We start from the raw sequence: 19,960 nt of genomic DNA on the forward strand, positions 1-19,960 counted from the left end.
AGCTCGGAGCCTGGAGCCTGTTTTGGATTCTGTGTCTCCCTCTCTCTCTGCCCCTCCCCTGTTCATGCTCTGCCTCTCTCTGTCTCAAAACTAAATAAACGTTAAAAAAAGAAAATTTTAAAACAGAGAGTACATTGCCACAGACTTGGTTCCAGAAAAAGCTGATCAGCAATGGGGCATGATACCCTGTGTCATTTTAAATGTTAAAATCTTAAGATTTTTATTTTAAAGTATTTCTAATTTGTTTCTGAAATGCTTCCCAACATGCCCATAAGACAACTAGAAAACCACTTCAAGAAAAATCACCACTTTGGGGTACCTGGGTGGATCAGTTGGTTAAGTGTCCGAGTTCAGCCTAGGTCATGATCTTGCTGTTCCCGAGCTCGGGCCCCACGTCAGGCTCTGTGCTGACAGCTCAGAGCCTGGGGCCTGCTTCAGATTCTGTGTCTCCGTCTCTCTCTCCACCCCTCTCCCATTTACACCCTGTCTCTGTCTCTGTCTCTGTCTCTCTCTCAAAAATAAACTCTAAAGGGGCACCTGGGTGGCTCAGTCGGTTAAGCGTCCGACTTCGGCTCAGGTCATGATCTCACCGTTTGTGAGTTCAAGCCCCATGTCAGGCTCTGTGTTGACACCTCAGAGCCTGGAGCCTGCTTGGGATTCTGTGTCTCCTTCTCTCTCTGCCCCTCCCCAACTTGTGCTCTGTCTCTCTGTCTCTCAAAAAGTAAATAAATGTAAAAAAAATTTTTTTTAAATAAACTCTAAAACAAAAATTAAAAAAAAAAAAGAATCACCACCTTAAAAGATTATTTTCCAGTGAGGGTTTCTAAAACCTCAGTTTAAAGGTTCATTTTTACTATCAACTGGTGTACATGCATTTAAATAATGGGGCAATAAATGTAGTTATATTTTCAAATACAAATTAGTTTCATTAAGAGTGAGCCCTCATTTACCACACTTGCCGCTAATCTGTGGCAGGACCGTAAAGCTAATTTTTACAATTGCCAACAGCTCATGACAAGCAACCAGAGATGGGGCAATTACATGCAATGATGCTGGGTCAGCTGGCAAACTCATTTTTTATTTCCACACTCAAATCCCGTATTTGAAGCCTCAAGCATGTTTATTACATCACTCAGTCACCCAGAGTAAGAACTGATGATCCAAATTAAGACATTTTTACATGACAGGAACATCTCTCTCGCCCCAGAAATGTAAATGGAAACTTGAAAATTCAGAGGGTGTCAAATCTTGATACCCTAGAAACACAGTCTACGACAGAAACCCAAGGATAAGTATAATTTACTCGTTGAGGGATGGGCGAAATAGGTGAAGGAGGTTAAGAGGTACGAACTCCCAGTTATAGAGCAAAAAAGGCAGGATGAAACATACAGTACAGAATACAGTCGATAACACTGTATGGGGACTACACGTATTGTGATGAGCACTGAGTAATGTCTAGAGTTGTAGAATCAGTATGTTGCACAACAGAAAATAATACAACACTGTATGCCAACTATACTTCAATAGAAAAATGTACCTGTTCAAAGTGTTCCTGATTGGATGCCAAATATAAAGAATAATCTATATGAAACAGTATTATTTCCATGGTACCACTTCTTCTAGGTGTGGGTGTGTATAAATATATGTTATATACATTATAATATATATTAATATATAGATATGTACATATATATGTCTCCACCTTTAAAAACGTGGTTTTTTTTGATGTTTATTTATTTTTGAGAGAGAGACCGAGTGTGTGAGGGAGGGAGGGGCAGAGACAGAGGGAGACACAGAATCCGAAGAAGGATCCAGGCTTCCAAGCTGTCAGCACAGAGCTCCATGCGGGGCTCGAACTCATGGACCGCAAGATTATGACCTGAGCTGAAGTCGGACGCTTAACCGACCGAGCCACCCAGGCGCCCCTCCACCTTCTTTTTTTAACTGGTAAGACACAGACCACAATGTTCCCAGAAATGTCCTCGGGGTCATGGGATTATGGGTGACATTCTTTATGGTTCTGTATATTTTTCAAATTTTCTGTGCTGCATACACATTATTTTCCTCATTGAAAACAATAAGAGGTTCCAAGATGACCCTGAATAATCCTCCCGGCATTCACGAGTGGTCCCCACCCACAGTGACTAGGGCTGACCCGTGTAGCCAGGAGGGCACTGCAGAAATGATGAGTGTGGTTTCCAAGGCTGGGTTACAGTGTTGTGGGTTCTACCTTACCCTTTCTTGGATCCCTCACTCTGGGGACAGCCAGCTGCCACAGTATGAGGACACTCTAATAACCCTATGGAGAAGTCCCAGGACAGGGAACTGAGGCCTCCACCCAAGAGCCAGCACTAACTCAACCTTCAGTCCCAGAATGGCCTCCAGCCCAGCCCACATCTTGACCATAACCCCATGAGACACCCCAAGTCAGAACCACCCAGCTCAGCTGCTTCTGGATTTCTAACCCACAGAAACTCTGTGAGATAATAAATGTTTATTGATGTTTTTGGCTGCCAAGTCTGGGAGTAATTTGTTATATAGCAAAAGATAAGGAATACAAAGAGTATTTACATCGTCAAAGGAAAACACTTGCTTACCATCCCCCGCCCACACATCTCAGTCTGGGTCTGATCCAGACCACCTTTCTGCCCTCCGCAGTCCCCATCACAAACACCCTTCTTCACTAAGCACAGCTCCCTCCCAGAAGAACCTACTGCTCCAAGTGTGGAGCTCTTGACCCAGCAGCACCAGGATTTCCCGGAACCTATGAGAAATCCAGAATCCCAGGCCTGCAGAACCAGAATCTACATTTCAATGACAAGTGATTCATTAACTTCTGAGAGGCAGTAAAGTTTGAGAAGCCCTGGGCAATGGGTTTCCCCGGCTGAAAACTCTAAGGGATTCTAACCGGCAGCCAGGGATTCTAACCGGCAACAAGCTAGGAACAAGTCCGGTTTTCCCCACTCCGAACCCTCTCCAGTCTCCTTCACCCCAGCCTCAGCCAGGCCCAGAATCCTTAAGCCTCTTGGCCAGGGCTGAGAACCCCAGTCGAAAACATGGCCCTGCTGACCCCCTTGATTCCACATCTCCATCTCTTGAACCTCTTTGTACCTCCGATGCCCTCTTCCCAGCCTCACTGCTGTCCTCCCAAACACAGGCACACCCCTAAATTTCTATCCCCAGCCCTCATTCTGTCTCACTCTCTTAAAATCATTTTCAGTATAAACCACTTCGGACATATAGATGAAGATAACAAAATGAGACATCTCTGTACCCAGCACCAAGATTTAACAAATGCTTACATTTTACTTTATTTACTTCACATCTTTTATTTTTGAAGAAATGAGACCTTTTTTGAGAAAGAGAGAGAGAGAGAAAGCACGTGCATGAGTGTGGGAGGGGCAGAGAGAGAGGAGGACAGAGGATCCAAAGCCGGCTCTGGGCTGACAGCCGGGAGCCCAATGCAGGGCTGGAACTCAGGAACACAACTAACTGTAAGATCATGACCTGAGCCGAAGTCAGACACTTAACCGACTGAGCCACCCGAGTGCCCCAGAAATGGGACTTTTGAAATGCGGTCCCCATGCCCCTCCTTTCTCCCCTCTTCTAACTCTGCTTTTCCTGTAACACCCACAACAATACATGGCAGAGGTTCTGAGACTTTCCCGTTTCACGGCACCTTTAGCGTCTCCGTATGTTTTCCACGGCACCCCTCCCCCCACCCCAGCTAAAAGTAATACTTACAGTTCCACTTACGAGGTAGTTAGGTGCAAACAACATAATAATTATTCATGTCCAAACAACTTATTAGCCTTTTGGGAAAAAAAAAAAAAAAGCACACAAAAACTGTAAGAATGAACCTTTTTCTTTCATTCCTAAGTTATCACAATGACTTACTCATGGGATGTGTGCATCTCTCGGGCACCACACGACCTCTCAAACCCTGTAATCACACTGGACACCACCATCTTCATTTGCCTGTTCCACAAAGCAGTTTCTTAGCAACCACCAACACGCAGCTTCGTAGAGATAGGACGTCATCAAAAGGAATGCGGTGCTGTCTAATCTCCTACTGTAAACTACCCACAGACAGTAGTTAGTGTGCTAACATGTCGAGTGCCACTCTGTTCCCCTCATTAAAAGTAAAAAGCCCTTTTGCCCCACCCTTGCTAGTTTGCTGTGGTGCCTTGGGGTGCTTCAGTACAGAGTTTGGGAACCTCTAATATGTGGTAGTGTTGTATATGCTCAAAAAGGGCACATAAATGCTGTCCTCTCTGCCTTAGCCCGCATACCCCTCTCGTGGGCCTTGCTTTACCTGCTCTGGGCAAAAACCTTCCAGTCTCCCTCCCAGCCTGGTGAACTCCAGGTGAACATGCCCAAGGACCTGTTTTGGTACCTTAACCTAGAACTTTGCCAACACTCTCAATGAATATGCTCCACAGGGAACTCGACGCCTTGCCCATCAAGGCCTGTTCTCTCTCCTATGTTTCTTGCGTCTGTGGGGAGTTCCCCTGTCCTCATAACATCCAGGCTCAAAACACCAGGCAGCAGCCTGCTCCTGCCACTGTCCTCACTGCCACAGCCGGCCTGGAGCTGAGTGCTGGCGGAAGCCTTTCACTCCACCACCTCATTCTCTGCGCCGACCTGCCCACCCTGAGGATGGTCGGAGGACTTCCTTGGTCTCTCATCCACTAATTCTTACCCTGGGCTAATGCTAGAGCAACCATTCTGCGCCCTACAAGTGGCTCACAGAGCATAAGAAACATATACTGCCCAGCCTGGAGTCCTTAGCCTCAACCTCACCCCTAACCTCCTTCCCCTCCCCAGTCCCTGGTTGTTCCTCTTCAAGTACCATGGGGTCAGGTTATACGGGGCCAGTGCTACCTTTTGTACACACTGAACATTCTCCAGATACCATTCCTTTACCTCCAGTGGAACCTCCCCCTGACACTCTTTTCCTTTCCATCTCGACCCTCTGTCTTAGGGCTCTCCATAGAAACAGAACCAACAGGATAGTGTGTGTGTGTGTGTGTGTATGTGTGTGTGTGTGTGTGTGGAGGGAGAGAGAGAGAGAGAGAGAGAGAGAGAGAGAGAGAGAGAGAGAGAAGGCAGGGCAGATGTGTTTTAAGAAACTGACCCTCAAGTGATTGTGGGAATTGGCAAGTCTGATATCTGCAGGGCAGGCCAGCAGGCCAGAGACCTAGAGAACAGTTGATGTTACAGTCTTGAGTCAAGCAGTCCAGAAGCAGGATTCCTTCCTTCTCGGGAGATTTTAGACTTTTCTCTTAAGTCCTTCAACTGACTGGGTGAGGCCCACCCACATTATGGAGAATAATCTACTTTACCCAAAGTCTATTGCTTTAAATGTTAATCACATTAAGAAAGAAACATGGCCCACAGCAACACCTACACGTTTGACCAAAAACTGGGTACCATAGCCTAGCCAAGATGACATATAAAATTACCCATCACATCCTCCTTTATTAAAGCACTTACTACAGGCAAAGCACCATTCCAAATGCTGAGGATACTAAAGCCATACAAAAGACATTAAAAAAAAAAAAAGGGACAACGCTGCCCTCATGAAGGACCTTACCTTCAGGAGCAGAGAAACAGACAATATACAAATAAAAATAATACATGAAATTCAATTTTAAAAGTATGTTAGGTGTGCCTGGGTGTTAAGAATCTGACTCATGGTTTTGGTGCAGGTCATGATCTCACGGTTCATGAGATCAAGCCCCACATCAGGTTCTGTACTGATGGCACAAAGCCTGCTTGGGATTCTCTCTCTTCCTCTCTCTCTCTGCCCACCCCTGCTCATGTACTCTCTCTCTCTCTCTCAAAATAAATTAACATTAAGAAAAAAATTTTAGGGGTGCCTGGGTGGCTCAGTTGGTTAAGCGTCTGACTTCGGCTCAGGTCACAATCTCACAGTTCCCGAGTTTGAGCCTCACATCAGGCTCTGTGCTGACAACTCAGAGCCTGGAGCCTGCATCAGATTCTGTGTCTCCCTTGATCTCTGCCCCTCCCCCATTCTCTCTCTCTCTCTCTCTCAAAAATAAATAAATATTAAAAAAATTATTAAAAAAAGGAAGAAAAAAATTTTAAAAACTACATCAAATAAAGAAAAATAAGGCAGGGAGGAGGGATAGCAAGCACAGGGGAAGATGCAATTTTTAAAAACAGGATGATCAGGGATGGTCTTACCCAAAAAGTGATGTTAAGTGAAGTCCTAAAGAGACCGTGGGATAAAGGGGATGGTGTACCAGGCAAGGGGGTGGCAAGTGCAAGGTTCCAGGACCTGCCTGGGGAAGGTGGGAGGGGGTGGCTGCTGGTGGCACATGAAATCAGAGAGGCCTGGGAAGGCAGGTTGTGTGGGCTATGCAGGTGGGGGTAAGGACTCCCTGAGATGGGATCCCCTTGAGGGTTTCAAGCCAAGGGGAGACATGATCACTCTGGCCATGACTGATGGTGGAAATGGAGAGACCAGATGATGATGGGGTATGAGCAACAATCAAATTCTGGATATATTTTGAATGTAGAAAATGGGACTTATTGGTAGTTTAGAAATAGGGCATAAGAAAAAGAAGGCATCCAAGCCACCTCTAGGGCCTATGTATGACCTGAGCAACTGGAAGGCTGCAGGGGCCCCTTCTGATCTGGGGATGGCTATGGGAGGAAGACACGGGCTTGTTTTAGATGTGTTAACTCCACTGGGTAGAGGTGTGGGGTAGGCACCTGCAGGGACCAGTCCCGAGCTCAAGGGAGAGATCTGGAGCTTTCGGTAATGCCTCATCTGTCCATGTGACATCCAACTTCCCAAAGGGAGCAATCATCTCTTCTTCATCCCCAACAGCAGCTATCCCAAGGCCCTGCTCCAACAGATGCACAATAAATATCTGCTAAGCCAACATCCTTTAAGACTAGGACAGACACTTATCATCTGGTAAAGGATGGAATATCTGGAATATCTGCATGTCTCTCTCAAGTTCACCTTCTTTTTTTTTTTAAGTTTTATTTTTTTAATTTACATCCAAATTAGTGTATGGTGAAACAATGATTTCAGGAGTAGATTCCTTAGTGCCCCTTACCCATTTAGCCTATCCCCCCACCCACACCCCCTCCAGTAACCCTCTGTTTGTTCTCCATATTTATGAGTCTCTTATGCTTTGTCCCCCTCCCTACTTTTATATTATTTTTGTTTCCCTTCCCTTATGTTCATTTGTTTTCTCTCTTAAAGTCCTCATATAAGTGAAGTCATATGATATTTGTCTTTCTCTGACTAATTTTGCTTAGCATAATACCCTCCAGTTCCATCCACGTAGTTGCAAATGGCAAGATTTCATTCTTTTTGATTGCTGAGTAATACTCCATTGTGTGTGTGTGTGTGTGTGTGTGTGTGTGTGTGTGTGTGTGTGTATACATCTTCTTTATTCATCCATCTAGGGACATTTGGACTCTTTCCATACTTTGGCTATTGTTGATAGTGCTGCTAGAAACATGGGGGTGCATGTGTCCCTTTGAAACAGCATGCCTGTATCTCATGGATAAATGCCTAGTAGTGCAATTGCTGGGTCATAGGGTAGTTCTGTTTTTAGTTTTTTGAGGAATCTCCATACTGTTTTCCAGAGTGGTTGCACCAGCTTGCACTCCCATCAAGTTCACCTTCTTCAAAACATAGTACAGGGGTTGGGTGCACACGGTCTGGAGCCAGACCGCCTGGGTTCAAATCCCAGTCTTCAACGTTAATTTATTTTTGGGACAGAGAGAGACAGAGCATGAACGGGGGAGGGGCAGAGAGAGAAGGAGACACAGAATCGGAAACAGGCTCCAGGCTCTGAGCCATCAGCCCAGAGCCTGACGCGGGGCTCGAACTCACGGACCGTGAGATCGTGACCTGGCTGAAGTCGGACGCTTAACCGACTGCGCCACCCAGGCGCCCCTCAAATCCCAGTCTTTACTTGCTAACTAGGTAACCTTGAGGAAGCCACTCAACTTCAGGTTTCCCAATTATAATATGGGGATATACACACAATCCACTGGCAGGGTAAATAAGTTAATATTGAACAGGACTTAGAAGAGCTCGGCCACATAGAAAAGGCAGTATAAATGTTAACCATTATTAATATTATTACTGGTATCAGTTGTTATTCTTTGTAAAGATTCCTTTTGACCTGCCTATGGCCAAAATTACACCTCACTGCAAAGGGTGCTTATACAGTGTTCCGAGAAAGTGGAAAAATTCCAAAAGCCCTCTCTAAATTACAGAAGTGTTTAAATGAACAATCTGATTTCTTGTACTTGGTATTTCTGAAATTTGGTAATACATGATTCAGTCACATTCCATTAACCGCCCTCTGTGATTAGCCAACTCTTTTCCTTTAAAAAAAATTTTTTTTAATGTTTATTCATTCTTGAGAGACAGAGACAGAGTGCAAACAGGGGAGGGGCAGAGAAAGAGAGAGAGACAGAATCTGAAGCAGGCTCCAGGCTCTGAGCTGTCAGCACAGAGCCCAATGTGGGGCTCGAACCCACTAACCATGAGATCATGACCTGAGCTGAAGTCACGCGCTTAACAGACAGAGCCACACAGGCACCCCTAACCAACTCTTTTCTTATCCATCTTTATGGATAAGGTCTACTATAATAATTTCTTCAAACTTAGCAATTTGGCAGCCATTCCATAAAACTTGAAGGATTCCTCAGGAATCTGCAATTCCTCAAGATGAAATACAAAGTAGGAAATTTCAACACACACACACACACACACGGATGGAAGCTGAAAATCCTCTGCGAAAAATAAATGCTCACCATCAAGGGGGTCTGCCTATAGAACAACAAAAGGGGACATTTTAGTTATAAAAGCCAAATGGTTTCCTGGTTGAAAAAGTGTGAAAACATCCAATACGGTTACACAAAGTAACTTAAGAGTTGGTCAGTATCAGACGAGCGAGGCAACACACAGCTGATGTGGACTTTCCACCACTGGCTCGCCTTGGTGCCCCATGACACCTGAGGGCTAGAGTCCCCTCTCCTTTGAACCACAGAAGAAGGGCAAGCCAGGGCACTATCCCCCTCATCGTCTGGTGCAACCAGGACACGGAAGCTGCCGGGCCCTCTCCAGCACTCCCTATGCCACAAAGGCAGTCAGACCCAGGAAAACTCCAAAGCAAAGCCCTCAATACCCCCAAACAGTGTCTCCTCCATCTCAGTCTTGGCAGGTAGCCATCTTGCGTAGAATGTGACCTGATTTTCTAGCTCTTTGGTTCTGGCCCCGCTGAGAGCCGATTCTTCTTCCTGAATTCAGCCCAGGTGGGGAGTAAGTCACACAAATGCATATTTAAAAGCTCAACCGAATTCTTATCTGGAGAGCAAGGAATTAACAAGGCTCAAGCAGTGGCCATCACTTGCTTGCTGTACCGATCTTTTCACAGAAAGCATCCTAGTAAAATATGCAATGATAATAATGAAAGCCCCTTTGGGGGGCCAGGAGAAAAGGGAAACTCAAATTTATGTCGAAAACTGAATGTGAATGGGAAAAAAGATCACACACATGCAAAACCTTTAAAAGGTAAACATAAAAGAAATGTCTGGCTAAATTTATCTCTTTGTCAGTGAAAAATAGCCTAAGCCTTAGCCAAGGGTGTTGCCAACTCTTCAACTAAAGGAAAAGGGAGAAATGCTTACTGTAGAGCAGCACTATCAAATAGGGCTTTCAGCCATGGTGAAAATACTCCACCTCTGCACTATCCAACTCCAATGCCAATAACCACGTGTGGCTCTACAGTACTGGAAATGTGGCTAGTGAGACTGAGGAGCTGAACTGCAATTTTATTTCATTTTAATTCACTTTACATTTAAATGCAAATAGCCACATGTATCTGGTGGCCACTGAACAGGACAGCTCAGCTACAGACCCTCAAACTCAACAGCTGGCAACATCTTTCTTTTCTTCCAATAAAACTAAAATCATACTCAACGGACAACATCGTAAATTGTCACCAAAATAATTAGTATCTCTATACAGGCCTGGCTGCCCCAAACCCAGAAAGCAGAAAAGAAAAAGAAATGATTCCAGTGTGTCATTTCTTGCAGTGCTGTGGTGCCCTACCCAGTTTATGTTTCTACTATACCATGGCCTCACGTTTTTGGAAATCTTTGCTTGTAGACGTAATCTCCTTTGCAAAACCAGAACATCACAGTCTCTTCCCTACATCTAGGAAACATGAAAAAGTCAACTTAGGGCAAGTTACTTAACCTCACTAAGCTTCAGTTTCCTCAAGGCTAACATGCAGATAAGAATAGTACTTGCCTCTCATGTGGATTAAATCCAAAGAACGCACGTAAAGTGCCTAACAGTGTTGGCAAAGAGTAAGCATCGGGGGGTTAATTATTATTTTGTTAATAATACTGTAAAATCTGTAATGAAATAAGAACAGTGCTACTAGAATGGAAGTTTATGGTTGGCAAGTCTTCTGAGGTGGGAACACTTTGAACCTGTTTCCCAGGCTATGGTTAAATAACCTCTAGTGAAGTACATCTTGGGGCCCTGACATCTTGGCACTCACTGTCAACCTCCAGATGGGCAATCACCCAGACGGGTACCATCATGAGTCACCAGTCATCATTTAGCCAATGTTTACTGTGCCCCCATTCTGTGGCAGGCACTGTCCTAGGCTGTCAGATCAGAACAGTCCCCAAACGGGGCAATGTCTTGAGACTCTACACTATCTGTCATCTGAGCCCATTGAGACACCTTGGCCAGATGCAAATATTTCATTCTGGGGTGGCAAGCGGTCAGGGAGGCTCAATTCCTGTTCCTAAAACAGTCCACACTGGGTTCGGCTGCTGGTCCACAGAATGGGACTAATGGGTAAGAGGACCTGAGGGGAACCGACCCATTTTCTCAGCCAGGACGACAAGAGGGTGTCGATAGGTCATGTTTCTCACTGACAGTCCAAATCACTTTAACAGGAAAGCTGTTTTCTGAGCCTTCAAAAAGCCAAATCTGATCTGCCTCACAAAGCAAACACAACCGCGTTCAGCAGCCAGCTGCTCAAGCCGGTGAAATCCAACGGGAATCTCCTCCACCAAGTTCACATCAACTAGACCAATACGTCAGAAATCCCCCAGGAGTTTCTAAGCAGAAGTGTACTGGAATTCTGTGGGGTGTGGGGGTTATTTTTCTTTATATAGAAAGCACTCAATCAATCTTCTTTCACAACCAAGGGTACATTCCCCTGTGGAATTCCCTTCTCTGAAGATCTCTACAAATAAAATATTTGTCTGATCATCTGCAATAATTTAAGTGTAAACTCATTCACTGGCAGAGTCAGGGATTTCTTACAGCTGCTCCACCTATGAAAACAACGTGTTTCGCACTGTCTCGAGCGTCCAATTTCTGTACCCTCTAACCCCCAAACACTGGTCAAACCATGCTCTTGACTTTGGGATAGGAAAATAGGGTTGTCGTATCTGGACTCCCATACTCGTATTCTTTGCTGGTGGGACTGTAAAATGGTACAACTGTGTTGGAAAAAGATCCCGCAGCTTCTTACAAGGTTCACATCCACCTCTTCTATGACCTAACGATTCCACTGTTAGGCATTTACCCACGAGAAATGAGAACATATGTCCCTAGGAAGACTTGTCCACAAATATTCATAGCAGCTTCATTCACAATACCCCAATAACCTGGGACTGACTCATGTGTCCATCAACTGGGGGAATACGTTAGCAAACTGTGATATGGACATATCCTGGAATATAACTAAGCAATAAAAAAAGACCAAAATACTGACATATACAACATGGATGAATCTCAGAAATATGCTGAGTGGAAGAAGCTTTACACAATACTGCATAATTCCATTTATAGGAATTCAAGAACAGACTAAACTAACAGTGGGAAACAATCAGCAGTGGTTGCCGCTGAAAGGGGGAATGGGGATGAGGACACTTTCTGAGGTGATGGTAATATTTTCTATCTTGACAGAGACTAGGATTATACAGGTGTACACATCTATCAAAACATTATGCAAACATGACTCTCAACATTGGTGCATTTCATTATATGTATATAAATTTTACCTTAGGGGTGCCTGGGTAGCTCAGTCAGTTGGACGTCCTACCATCTGTCTCGCCATCCGTTAGTTCAAGCCCCGTGTCGGTCTCTGTGCTGACAGCTCAGAGCCTGGAGTCCACTTGGGAATCTGTGACTCCCTCTCTCTCAACCCCCACCCACTCACGCTCTGTCTCTCAAAAATGAATAAACATTAAAACAATTTTAATTTTACCCTAAAAAAAAATCACGAACATATAATGAACTCTGAATAATAAAATGTGCACTGAACTGTTTAGAAGTGACCCATGCCAATGTCTGTAACTTACTTTAAAGGGCATAAAACAATAAGCTGGGACTGATGGAGGGACGAATAAATCTCCAGATGTGTAATAAAGCCAATATTGCAAAATTACACCCTAGATATGTGTATTTGGGTAGTTACTGTTCTTGCAAGTTGTTTATATTTTTTAAAAATGAGATAGGTCAGGGAAAGAAAAACTCATAGTGCCCTCTCCTTAGCCCACCAAGTTAGAAACTTGACAAGATACCCATGCCCACCAAGCCATGAGCCCACATAGTTTCAATTCTGCTGCGGAATGAAGATTGGAAGAATACAAGTAGCTTTACAGGAACTCACATCACTCATGCCAAAGATTTTCTGCCTGTTTCCCTACAGACAAAGCAATTATTTGAATGGAAGCCAAAAATTCCTGCTCAAGAGGGAGAAAAAGAACTCATTCCCAATTTGTTCTCTTTCAATTCCTGCACCAATCTATTAGCGAACTGCACAACACTCCACTTCATTCGCCCCAAGTCCATTAAGTCAAAAGACTAACAAAGAAAAACCAACCCAGCCACATGATATACAGAGGATAATGCCCCAGCTCTCAGGGCCAGAAACCCCACTGAAGGCAAAAGAGGATGCAGAGTCAGTCTGAGGTTCAAGTGATTTCAACTGAGGTTAGCACACACGCACCAAAGAGACCTAAACAGCTTGTTGCTTAACCCTTCCGTGGGATTTGGTGACATCTGGGGTCACTTGAACTTGGTAGGGAATTCAGCTGTTCAGAGATACAAATTAGGAATCCTGGCAGCCAGGGACACGTGGGGTGCACAGCGTGCCCTACCCACACGCCCAGAGGTCACCCACATTACTCCCGCCTTCCTTCCTGGCATGGCCTCGGTTATCCTGAGATGACACACAATGGCAGGGGCTGAAGACGCCTAGTCTGACTGCGCGCCCAGCATCTGAAAACAGCTGTGCCAATTACAAGAAGGGACTGTTGCTGGAAACCCAGGGCAGCCACTCAAATATAGAGATTTGTGCCGGATTAAAAAAAAATACACACACACACACACACACACACACACACACACACTTTTTGTTTAAGTCCCCCCAACAAACTCTCTGCCACTTTTCAGTGTCCCTGGGGACCACCCACAATCACATAGGGCAGCTAACTAAGCATAAGCAACTGGAGGCAACAGGGAGCGTGCCTGGGTTTAGCACTTTGGCCTCCACGCGGTTCTCGCTGCCAAAGACAGCGATATCCTAGGTCAAGGGCACGGGCTCTGGTCAGGGGGAAGGAGGAGTGTTGCATGCCTGACAATCGGTTTTCTGAAATGTACGTCACTATCACCCCGCCAAGACCTGACCTACCCTGGAGTCCCTTGAGCCTAGGAAAGCGGGTTAGGACGAGAAAAGAAGTCCCCTTACAGAAGGGGAGATGCCGTTTTCAGCGCTGGGGACTTCCCGTGCTCCGAGTCTCTGTGCCTCCAGTGGCTGCGGCGCTTCCCCTGGACACACGGCAGGTCTGCTCCCACCTATCCAGAACCCCTGCGCCAGGAACAAACCACCTCCCAGGGCGCACGCAAAAGGGCGGCTAGAGGCGCCTCCACCCTCTACCCCCACCCCACCGCAGCCTCGTGCCTTCCTGAACCTGGACTGCGTAGCCGGCTCCAGCCAGATCTTTGCCAAGGGCCCCCTGCAGCAGTGTCCCAGACCCACCTGTAGCCTCGAAGCTTCCCCTCTGCTTCCTTCTTAGGCACCCCCGAGCCTGCAGAGTCCACGACCCCTAACAAACTGCTCTAGGGTGCCTCTCCCCATTGCGTGCCACGGATGATTTTTTTTTTTTTTTTTTTCAAAAAAAGTTGGCCAAGAGCGTTGCGAGTCGTGGATCGCCGCTGACCCATCCAACCCCGGTAGGGGATGTGGTGGTGGGGGCGGTGGCCCTCTGGCAGCCCCGGCAACCTGCAGGGAGGCGCCACGCGGAGCTCCTCCTGCCCGCCCAGGTCCCGGTCCGCGGGGCCAGATGGCAGGGCCTGTGCCCGCCTACACCCCAAATCTTGCCGCGCGCTCACCTACCGTTAGGGACTGGCTGAGGAGAAGGCGCCGGCGCGGGCTCCCTGAGACAGCGTGTTCCGTCCCGGGAGGAAAGTTTGTGCCATACAGAGCAGGCGGCAAGGGGAAGGCGTGGGCACCAGTGGGTGGGGGCTGGAAGCGGCTGCGCGGCGTGCGCCGGTATATGTCCCTCCCGCGATCTGTGCGTCCGTCCCTCCGCGGAGCCCGCGGCCGCCGCGCTCCCGCTCGCTGCGCCCTGAGCCCGGCGCGCTCCGGCTCCAGCCCCGACGCGCCCCCGCCGCCGCCGCCGCCGCCGCCGCCGCGCGTCCGCCGGCTACACTTCCTCTTCCTCTGAACTCATGTGCAAAATATGCTGCGCTGCATCTTCGGGGGAGCCGCCGGCCCCTGACAGCCGCCGCGGGAGCAGCGGGCCCGCCCCGCGCCCCTCGGCGCCCTGCACCCCCTTGACTCCCCGCGCCGCTGCCTCCACGCGGCGGACCACCTGCGCGCGGCACACGCCGTACCCCACCGTCGACCCTAATGCCCCTCCGCGCAGAGGTCCGGGCGCCAAGACCACTCCCTCGACCCCTTCTAACCAAGGTTGTATGAGAGTGCGCCTAGGGGACTGGGTTCCCTAAATATTTGAGCTGGAGTGCTGGATGGTGACAGCCACCAAGGTGCTGATGGCTGAGGGTGTGACAGGACCATTGAGAGTGGACTGTTCCTCCTGCCCATTCCACAGGTGGGCCATCTCAGGCGTCTAAGGTATTTGAGAGTTAGTGATTAATGAAAGGGATAATGCCTCCCACCCCTTGCCACGCCTGCTGTATTCTGCCTACTTCAGGTGTCCTTAAGGTTTCAGAAGATCTGGGGGACCATCTTGGCCTGCAACTTTAGGTTGCCCAAGGAGACACTTATATAAATAAAGCACCAGGTCAGGGCTGACTCAGTAAAGTGAAGATGTGAGGCAGAACACTCATTAAAAAGCATTTTTTTCCCCTTGGAACTTTTTAAACAAAGCAGAATTACAGTGTAGGGGTTAAAAGCAGGAATCATAGCACCAGTTGGGGTTGGCCTAGCCTCCATCCTTACTCCCTGTGTGACTTGGTAAGTGACTTAACTGCTCTGGGCCTGTTTCCTCATCTGTTAAATAGCACTTCCTCATGAGTTTTATGCGTAAAGTGTTTAGGAAGCACTCTATAACTTAGCTCTTGTCATTGTTATTATTAATACTATGAAGAGGACTGCAGCAAGACAGCTGACATAATCTAATTAACTATCTACATTTTCTGATTGGGCAAAGAGGGGGCCTTAGGCATTGGAGCCCACAGAGTGGTGGGCAGGTTGCAGGCCCCAACAGTGTTTTAATGAGGTGCTTATGGTACTGATAACACCCCCCCAAGGGGTAGAGAAGCGCTATTTTCTTTTCAGGAATGCCTGTTCAGCACAGCTTCTTAGATATTTTCTTCCTTGTTTTCTCTTTCCATCGCCATCCCAGTTGTGTCCCTCCCTCCTGCCTGCCCCCACTCCACTGCCCACCAATTCTGTTTGTGTTTTCTGTTTTGCTCCTTTCTCTTTCTAGCTCACCGCTTATGGGCATCACTCACCACCACCAACTCCAATATTCCCCGCTCTCTCCCCAGCTTGGCTTGCCCACTGGGAGAATATAACAAGACCAGGTGTCAGCCCAAGTCCAGGTTCAAACAGTAGTGTGTGGGGACAAATGTCCAGTGGCACCACCCTGGTTTTGAACACCCACCTATGAGGCCAAAAGGAGGGATCTTTATGTCATTTATCTGCCAAGGCCTTGAGTTTCACAAGTCAGGGCCCATCTGAAATCTTTCTGATCTTTTCTAATCCTTACCTCAGAGGGAAAAAAAATAACATTATGGGTGTTAACCAGAAGTTCAAAAGGAAACATGGAGTATTTAAATGAAGATAAAGAGTAAAGGGGGGAAATGCAGCATAACCTGGTTGCGGTTGGGGGGGAAGAAGTTGATTTCTTTTAAGCAAATCATTTTCATTCTATAAATTTTTGCACATAAGTGTGTTTTTTTTTTAACACCAGATCATTGGGGTTAATAAGTTATTCTGATGGTTTCCATTTTCTTCTACTCAACATCTTCCTAAGTACTATTTGTAAATGTCTTAAATGTCTTTTTTCCCTGCTTGAATCTGCCTTTTTTTAGGGTTTTCTAGAATTCTCAACTTCCCCCCCTAGATATTCTGACACTTCCAATCTGGTACCTAGTAGGTGTTCAATAAACATTTATGGAATGAATGGATGAGTCATTAGCATCCAGATCTTTCAAGGCTCCACGTAACCGACACTGAAAATCTGAAATATTCTAATTCTCTTTCACCTGGCATACCCAATGAGGAGTCAATGTTGGGTTCATTTGTGCTGTGTAGAGGTCAACCTCGATTTTCCAATTGGCTGCCGTGCACTGGCCAGCCAGGGGATAGACCCTGGGCAGCTGGGACTCACCTCTGACTGACCTCGCCTACCCAGCGTCAACCCCAAAGATGCTGGATCTATATCCTGGTGGGTTACCTTGGCAACCTCACAATGTCATCTGTTAGAATGTCCTAGGGCGGCAGCTTTTAATTCTATCACAGCGGTCTCATCGGGGGTCATGTAATAGTGCTGTTTTTCCTCTGCTCACACTTCCTCCCCCTATGATTTAACACTAAGTACTCAGGGAGGGAGCTGAACACGGGGAAAACCGAGCTGTTATAGCACGACAGGTCACAGATGGCCCCAGAACTGGGATCCTGAGTGTTCGCAGTCAACAAAATGCAGGCCCCAAGTTAATGGGGAAGCTGGTTCTCTCAGCACCCCTCATGGAAAGGAGAGGAGTTAAGCCAGCCTAGGCAAGCATAAGAAGCAGCCGTGGCCAGACTGTACAATTCTTGCAAAAGCTCAGTTAAAGGAACCCCCCACTGGGGCAATTCTCTCTCTTGGCCTCTGCGGCATCACCCCACTCCGGAGAAGATGAAGGCCATGGGTACCAGCAGCCGGAACAATTTGGCTGCACCCCAGCTACACTGAAGCTTGGAGGGAAGGAGAATCCCAGCTAATCCTCTATTGTGCCCTCCTTCTCCCCACAGTGTCACCAAACTCAGCACCCCCAGCTTAGCTCAAAGTAACTCAGTCCCCCATTATTCTGTAAAGAGCAGTAACAACTTATGCAGAAAGCAGACCCATCAAAAACTTGGGAACCTGAAGTGCTGTTATTCTATTTTTTCACATGGCCATGAAACCCAGCTCTTGTACAGGGCAGCTGAACAGCAGCATTTCAGGACTGACAGGAAAGAGAAGTAAACTCCTATGTGCCCTGGAGGTACAAGAATTATTCATCTTTATCAGCACGGTTAATATTTTAAGTGGCTTTGCAGTTACAGTGAGATCACAGTTTGGCCAGCTGCTCCACACTAAATGGCTGCAGGAAGCCGGCCCCATGTAGAGTGACACTGGTTTCTATGAGGAAGCATGGTGGCAGAGGCCAGAGTTCTGCGCCCCAGAGCCAGTGGCTTTGGAGGAACCCGCTGCCCTTTGTTTATTGTGAGAGGCACAGCCTTCCCAGACATACCCCCTGCCAGTCTGTGGTGCCCCTGGTCACAGTGGAGCGGGGCACACTCGTGCCAGCGTCCAGACATGCCCTGTAACCCTCAGCTGTGTGAAAGTGTGAATTGGGGTGGGGACAGGGGGCTTGTTAGGATGTTTTATATGTATGCACTGATTGGCCAAGGCCGGGGGCTTTTGTCCAAAGTGTAGTCAGAGTAGCGCTCTGCAAATGCCCCCATAGACATCGCCAGTTTGAGGAAACGTATGATTGCCAAATGTTCCATTCACACCATCACAAAACCCATGGATGTATTGTTATTTGGCTCCTGAATCTACTCCTCATTTTTCCTCTGAATTCCCAGGCTGTCAAACAGGCAGTTCAGGGGAGCAGGGGCCCTCCTGTGGCTGAGACAGAATTTGCTCTCTAGAGCAAAAAGCCGTGAGACTGAATTTCAGGAATATTGTGTGAAGCATGCGGCTATTTGCAGCCTTGTTTCCCTCATGCAGCTTGATGAACCTTCTGGCTTTACCAAAAGCTACCCACATCCATAGCCCTTCACTGGTTATTCCATTTATGGGACAAAATGGAATGCTCTACTGACTTGCATTTGTGGACAAACTTTATTATCAGAGATTATATATATATTCATATATTTATTGATGAATATATAGAAGCCTATATATGCTACAGGAATAGAAAAGAAGGTTGTGGAAATAAATCATTAAGTAAATGGTGGAATAAGATTTTGATACATTAATTGATATGCTTTTCCTTCTACCGCCACTCCTTTCCCTCTCTCACTGTATTTCTTGTCATGCTGTACCAAGCCTCTTTTCTTCAGTTGAGACTAGAGAAGACCCAGTGTGCCACAAGAGAGACTTATCATGGCAGTACAAGGGAAAAAAAAGTAAAATTCTTGGCTTTGGGGTTTCGAAAGTCAAGGTTAAAATATAAAATTTAAAAGATATGGAAAAATATGAAATCAAGTAGAAGCATTGTCCCCTATCACATCTCCTTTCCTTCCCTACCCACCCATTATCACACACACACACACACACACACACACACACACACACTCCTTCCAAGAATAGATCAAAGTTGTCAAACAGGAGCAAGGGAAGCTGAGAGAAACAGAGGGCTATGCCAATAGGGAACATTTGGTAGGACTCAGGGACTGACGACAGTCAGAGTCCAGAAGCCCGCTTCCCTCTATTCAAGTGAGAATCATCCACATAACACTTGGAAACCCTGTAGACAACTAGACAACAGTTCTTAGAACTTGTCCAGGAGCACTACAGATCTTCAGCAGAGGAAGGAAAAGTGCTGTTCATCCTTCCCACTGATATTTGGCAATGAACTCCCATATAGAGCAGCCAGAGCATGACCTGTGGGTCATCCAGAAGGACTAACTCCTATTCCTCAACTTCAGCCCTCATTTAACTGCCTAAGAAGCCATTTAGCCCTTGAGAGTGTGGCTGTTCAAAACCTCAGGGACAGTGAAAAGATCCGAGTGTAAAAGATGTTCCTATCTATTTCTGTTAAGCCTGTACTTAGATGGGCCCAAGTGGACCAGCTCAAAATCCTGTGGTGATCATCAGTGCTGTTCCCCAAATATTTCTGGTCCTTTCCTGGTCCTACGGTAGAACTGGTCTTCATAGCTCCTTGTGATTGGGAGAGGTTATATGACTAGTTCTGGCTGGTGAATTGTGAGCAGAAGTGATGTGTACCACTTCCGTGAAAATGACTTACTTGTCAGGACGAGACCTTCCAGATTTCTCTCTTCCCTCTAGCAAGGCCACTGGCAACATTCGGTCCATGCTGAGCCCTCCATCTAACCTGCAATAATTATGTAACATGAAGAGGAGATGACTTGCTTTACGCCACTGAAACTGTAAGTTGTTTCTGCAGCATAAGCTAGCCTATGCTGGCTGATATTACCTATTAGAAGCCACTAGATGTTCTGAAAGGCATCACAAGCGTATC

The 19,960-nt window shown here is 46.7% G+C and overlaps 1 protein-coding gene across 4 annotated transcripts in view; it reads right to left on the bottom strand.

Moving 5' to 3' along the window:
* Positions 1–14,736, bottom strand: part of RFTN1 (raftlin, lipid raft linker 1) — a 209,978-nt gene extending 195,242 nt beyond the window's left edge. The window contains exon 1 of one of the 4 annotated variants that reach the window (XM_043595469.1): positions 14,433–14,736. The gene's annotated coding sequence lies outside the window, so the exon portion shown is untranslated. Of the gene's footprint in view, positions 1–14,075; positions 14,142–14,432 lie in introns of those variants that run through there. The other 3 variants (XM_043595470.1, XM_043595472.1, XM_043595473.1) reach the window with 3 other exon arrangements.
* Between the last annotated feature and the right edge of the window lie 5,224 nt (positions 14,737–19,960).

Source organism: Prionailurus bengalensis, chromosome C2 (assembly GCF_016509475.1).
Source record: "Prionailurus bengalensis isolate Pbe53 chromosome C2, Fcat_Pben_1.1_paternal_pri, whole genome shotgun sequence".
Taxonomy (NCBI): Eukaryota; Metazoa; Chordata; class Mammalia; order Carnivora; family Felidae; genus Prionailurus; species Prionailurus bengalensis.